Genomic DNA, 6,159 nt, shown 5'->3' with positions numbered 1-6,159 from the left:
CACCCACTCAGAGTATGTACCATTAATAACCACCCTCTGTTTCCTATCACTGAGCCAGTTACTTACCCACATACACACATTCTCCCCCAGCCCAAGCATTCTCATTTTATGTACCAGCCTTTTATGTGGCACCGTATCAAATGCTTTGGAAAAATCAAGATATACGACATCCAGCGATTCTCCCCGATCCAGTCTTGAGCTCACCTCCTCATAAAAGCTGATCAGGTTAGTTTGACAGGACCGATCCCTTGTAAACCCATGCTGATATGGAGTCATACATTTATTTTCATTGAGATTCTCCAAAATAGCATCTCTTAGGAAACCCTCAAACAGTTTACATACAACAGAAGTTAAACTAACAGGCCTATAATTCCCCGGGTCACTTTTTGTCCCCTTTTTGAATATTGGCACAACATTTGCAATGCGCCAGTCCTGGGGAACAGACCCTGTCACTATAGAGTCCTTGAATATTAGAAATAGGGGTCTGTCTATTACATTACTTAACTCCCTTAGAACGCGGGGGTGAATGCCATCTGGACCTGGTGATTTGTCTATTTTGATTTTTTTTAGGCGGCACTGCACTTCTTCCTGGGTTAGACAGGCGACATGTACTGGGGCATTTATCTCATCCTGCTGTATATTACCTGGCATTTCATTTTCCTCTGTGAATACAGCAGAGAAGAATATATTTAATAGATTCCCTTTTTCCTGATCCCCGTCTATAACGTCTCCCTCATTACTTTTTAAGGGGCCGACGCTTTCATTTTTAACCTTTTTACTATTTATATAGTTAAAGAACATTTTGGGGTTTGTTTTACTCTCTTTGGCAATGAGTCTTTCTGTCGCCACTTTTGCTGCTTTTATCTGATTTTTACATATTTTATTTTTTTCCCGATAGCTTCTTAGTGCTTCCTCACTGCCTTCCTGTTTTAGTAGCTTAAATGCCTTTTTTTTGCCATTTATTGCCACCTTTACATTTTTATTTATCCACATTGGTTTTCTCTTGCTCCTGACACTTTTATTCCCATACGGTATGTACTTTTCACAGTGAGAATTTAAGATATTTTGAAAAATCTCCCATTTAGTATCTGTGCTTTTGTTTTTGAGGACATTTTCCCAATTTACAGTGTTAAGGGCTTCTCTTAGTTCTCTTAGATCTGCTAATGTGTACCATTCCTCACAAAAAAGAAGTCTCAGAAGACCTACCGTGAAACCTGTTGATTTGCATAAAGCTGGAAAGGGTTACAAAGTAATTTCTAAGAGTCCACAGTTAGACAAACTGTTTATAAACGGAGACGATTTAGTACTGTGGCTTCCTAGAAGTGGGCGACCAGCCAAGATGACTCCAAGGACACAATGCAGAATGCTCAAGGAGGTAAATAAGAACCATAGAGTAACAGCTAAAGGCTTGAAAGAATACTATGAACTGGTTAACATCTCTCTTTTCACGGGTCTACTATATACAAAACAATGAACAGTCATGAAGTCCATAGCCGGACACCACTGAGGAAGCCTCTGCACCTTGATACTTCTAGAAGAACATGCAGCACTACGTATGGTGCAAAAAAGGGCACCACAACAGTGAAGTATGGTGAAAGAAGCATTATGATTTAGGGCTGCTTTGCTGTGTCGGAGCCTAGTCAGCTTGCCATCATCGAGGGGATAACAAATTTCCAGGTTTATCAGGCTGTCATACAGGATAATGTCAAGGTGGCAGCTGAAGCTCACGTTGGGTGATGCAGCTGGACAATGACCCTAATCATGAAAGTAAATCTACTGTAGAAGGCTTAAAAAAACTGGAGTGTCCCAGTCAGAGACCAGACCTTAAACCAGTAGAAAAACGTTGTGTGGGTCGGATCCACAGCTACCTGAAGGGCTTGTTTGAGGTTATGGCTGCCATAGGAGTTTTGACCAGTTATTAAATCCAAGGGTTCACTTTCTTTTCCCACCAGCACTGTAAATGTTTAATAGGTGTGTTCAATAAATATATAAAAGATAATCAATGTTTGTGTGTTATAAACTTAAGCGCATTGTGTTTGTCTACACTTTTGACTTAGATGTAGCTCAGATCACATTTTATGAACAATTAATGCAAAAATTTGGTATTTCCAAAGGGGTATTTCCATAGTGCTTGATTCTAAACTAGAATCCACCCAGCCAGGCTTAATTGGGTGAGGTGCGAGAGGGAAATGGTGAAGAGTAAGTATTAAAGTTAAAGTTACTCAATTTTTAAAAACTATAATCTCAGATATACGGTTTGTCTTAGACAATGTATCTTTCAAGTGCTAAACTTGTCATGAACGTAAATAAATATATTTCCCTAGGTAAATTGCAACCTAAATTCTAAGAAAAAGGCTGAAGAAAACACGAAACATGAGTCAAGAGGGAACAACTGGAGCATCCTTAAATGAAGAAATAGGTCTCGCTCTGAGCTGTGAAATAAGCAATTAGCTTTGGGCTGCTGGAATCCAAACGTGAAGTCATGCTTCAACTAACATATGACTCAACAAACACAGCCTAATAAATGTTAAATATGCATTTTACATTCTGTTGCTTTTGTGATAGAAACAGATTAGTTTTTTGCCTTTCTGTTTAATAATATTGACACACCTATATTTAATTCTTACCTCTGTGGTTGGATCCCATACCTTCATTAATCAAGTTAGCACTAAAGCAAACACAGTCTTCTGACTTCTGATCATTCGCATAAAGGGGATGGCTGACACCTTCTGGCCCGGTGGGCAGGTAAAGCAGAGTGTCCTCCTTGGGTTGTGTGATCTGGAGTCAACGTCATGAGAATGGGACAAGTGAGAATTGTATGATGGCCATGATTTCGTTCTCTATTCAGTGGCAGCTACTATCTGTGCTGAACTTGTGAGTTCTGAACTGGGTAAAGCCCCGAATTGTCAAGAACTGCCATCGAGGAGAGGACCAACTCAGTTCATGATGGTCATGAGTTTATACAGTGCTCAGTGTAACTTTGGGTTTCTCTTTCTTCAAAAATAGAGTGAAAACTAGAGTAATCTATTTGAAAGTTAAAAATACACGTGATGCCCTTAACATTAAGTGAAATAACAGTGGAGGGAAAAGGGGCTTATTACCCTATAAAATAAGAGCGTAGCATGACACTGTTTGCAGGGGATATTCTATTTACGCAACACAGCGTGCCTCCTTTGATTGCAGCTAAAATGCACATTATCAAAGCTGAAGTGAGTTGCAATGAACACCTTAGACTAAAAAATCTGAGCAAACCACAGGAAAACAAGACACATTATCATCTCACATTAACGATGAAATCTGTAGCTGATATATCTGCTCAAGGAACATCTTGGGGAACATATCTAGCATTCCCCCTGCTGCTTTAATGTTGCAGATTGCCAGTTCAAAAAGCAGATGATTACAAATGCATTTGGTCTGACAAATAACGCTGAGAAGCCAGCTATATCGTGCATATTGACAGAATAATACCATAAGCTATTATTGCAAATGTGTACTATTTCCTTAGTTTTCTGCAGTTAGATGTTTGTCTCGTTAGACCAACAGATCTCTATGGGGTTTGCTCAGCGGAAGAGAGTTGTGGTTGTGAACTCTCTTCATTTCAATATTTATTATGGAAGGCCAACACGAGCCAGGTTTATCAGCTAGAAGGGATGAGTTGGCCCTGTATGATGCATGATTCAATTATTGTGGAGACTGAAGAAATCTCACACATTTATCTATATATTATAGAGGGGCAGCCAAGGTCTTCCTGCAGCAGAAGCTCACTGGGATTGGCTCTTCGTGTGCCATGATGTACAGTAAAGCGAAGGAGATAACACACCAAAGCCCCATGGTTTTCTTTTCTTTTGTACTCAAAATGTAAAAAGCAGGATTAACGTAAATCTGAACATTGCTGCCATCTGCTGGAAGGATGACAAAAAACATTTCCTATCGCTGTTGATGCTGAAGCAGGACACCATTCTAACTAAAATTCACACTTAAAAACAATGAAATATTATATATTATCATGTCATAGTCCTAAAGTGTCACTTATCCCAGATATTACATTTTGCAGTTCACGTAAACACGGGTAAATGTGTTCACAATTATAAAAAATAAAAAAAAAGCCCTCCTATTATCCTGTCCCCGGTATCGTGATGATTATTGCACCCGTTAAGTTGCTGTCCATCCTCGATGGGAGTTGTATTGTACGCTTGTACTCTGTCTTGCCATATATTCTAAGTTGCCCTAGAATAAAAGTTATATAAAAAACGTGCACTTGCCAATTAAGCTTTTCCCCCTACTTTATCCCATCACCTTCCAATCGTTAATTCTCCCTTATCATAAAACCACCTGCTTTAAAGAAGCAATTCCAAGGGGAAAACGTATGGGACCCCCTTCCTAACAATCAACGTGTTAACATTTTAACAACATAATGCACGCACCGATAAATGTAATTAAAATAGTCACTTTCTTTTTGTCGCCATCATTCCTGGTATAACTTCCCTAGCCAGAGAAGTCATCTTCTGACAAAGTGTCTATTTACATTTTGTCACTTCCTACCACCAACTGTCCTAACAATAACGTGTCATTGCCGACAGCCGGAGTGTGGGAATGTGTCCCTGGCCTTGCCTTCCGTTATACAAGAAAAGGGCTTAATCTTCCTCTTTTCACATTGATTTCTGTCACATGCTTGTTTTGCCCCATGAATGTCTGAGTGGAGGATGGGGCTTTCAACAACCACTCAATAACAGTAGATGTCCATCTAGTACATGGCTTTATCATATAGGCTTTATAAGAAGAAAGAAAAAAACAGAAGCTCATATTAATACAGAATTTTATTGATTTACACAAATTGAGTACCAGCTTTCTAAAGTAAACTTACCATCTTCTCCAGGAAGATCCTTTATGGGGGGGGACACAATTTATTTTATTTTTTGTTACATTATTTCTTGTAAACAATAACACAGGAAAATAAGTTTCTGCACCCAAGAAACAAAATGTCTTTACAATGTGTTAACCACTTCCCAAATATCGTCACATGGCAACATCTGTATTTACTTCCTTTTCTCAGTATTTCATTACTCCTACTTTATATTAAAGAGGATCTCCAATGGGGGGGGGGGTAACGCAAGTATAAAACCTGATTTTATTTCATAAAATAAACCTCATCTGTGGACCTGGAGGCTGGCATTGTTGCCAGTTGATATTTTGGGTGACTTTCCCTGCACAAGCACCACACAGAGTTGATTCTTTACGGCAATGCTAATGGAGTTCCTCCATAGACTTCTATTGGTCAGTGTACCTGGCTGATTGATTAACACCAAGCCATTCTATTGTTTTCCAGGCATTATAGTAAGGTGTCAGGCTACAGCCTGTAGTAGATTAAACCAACATAACATCCCAATTCTTTTTAAAAAGATATTTAATTGGATAAATAATCCACTTTACAAATTACACCTCTCTTTTTGGGGTAAGCTTTTTCTGGTGTAAGGGGGGTCAGGACAAGGGTGGGAAGCTAAGTGCAGGGAAGTAATTAACAGAGGCTGGGCCTCATGTCCTCAGAGATAAAATGTATATTCTTTTCTTAAAAACAGCCCTAAGAGAATTTGCCGCAAACATAATTATCCTCCATCTTGACAACAGCTAGAGGGCTGCACGCACACAGCCTTTGTGTCCGACGAGGATTTCACTGCCTGTGACCACTCTGATGAGGATTGATGTAAGAGTGACAACTCTGGCTAACTAAGCATCAGGGGATTTGCAGTTCAACCAAAATGCATGAGCCTTTGCTTACCAGGATAGAGATTTATAGACAATAAGGATAATAAGGATCTAGAACCACCTACAACTGCTTCGAACCATTTCCGCAGAAGCAGACAAAGCTAAATCTAGTGCTAAAAATTGTCATCCATGTACAAAAAAACAATCAACATTATAAAGAATTACAAAAAGATAGTGGTTTGCAAACATGAGATTATATATATATATATATATATATATATATATATATATATATATATATATATATATATATATATATATATATAAGAAGGGATTGGTGATCCAAACAAATTACCGTATGGTACTAAATAACCAAAATAACCGACAATTAGCCACTAACTTGTGTTATAATCCAGTTCTTTCCATTTACATTTTGTAGGTTAGTGGATTACTGGA

This window comes from Spea bombifrons, chromosome 1 (genome assembly GCF_027358695.1).
Source record: "Spea bombifrons isolate aSpeBom1 chromosome 1, aSpeBom1.2.pri, whole genome shotgun sequence".
NCBI lineage: Eukaryota > Metazoa > Chordata > Amphibia > Anura > Pelobatidae > Spea > Spea bombifrons.
The sequence above is the reverse complement of the archived record's forward strand: the minus strand, read 5'-3'. Positions refer to the sequence as shown.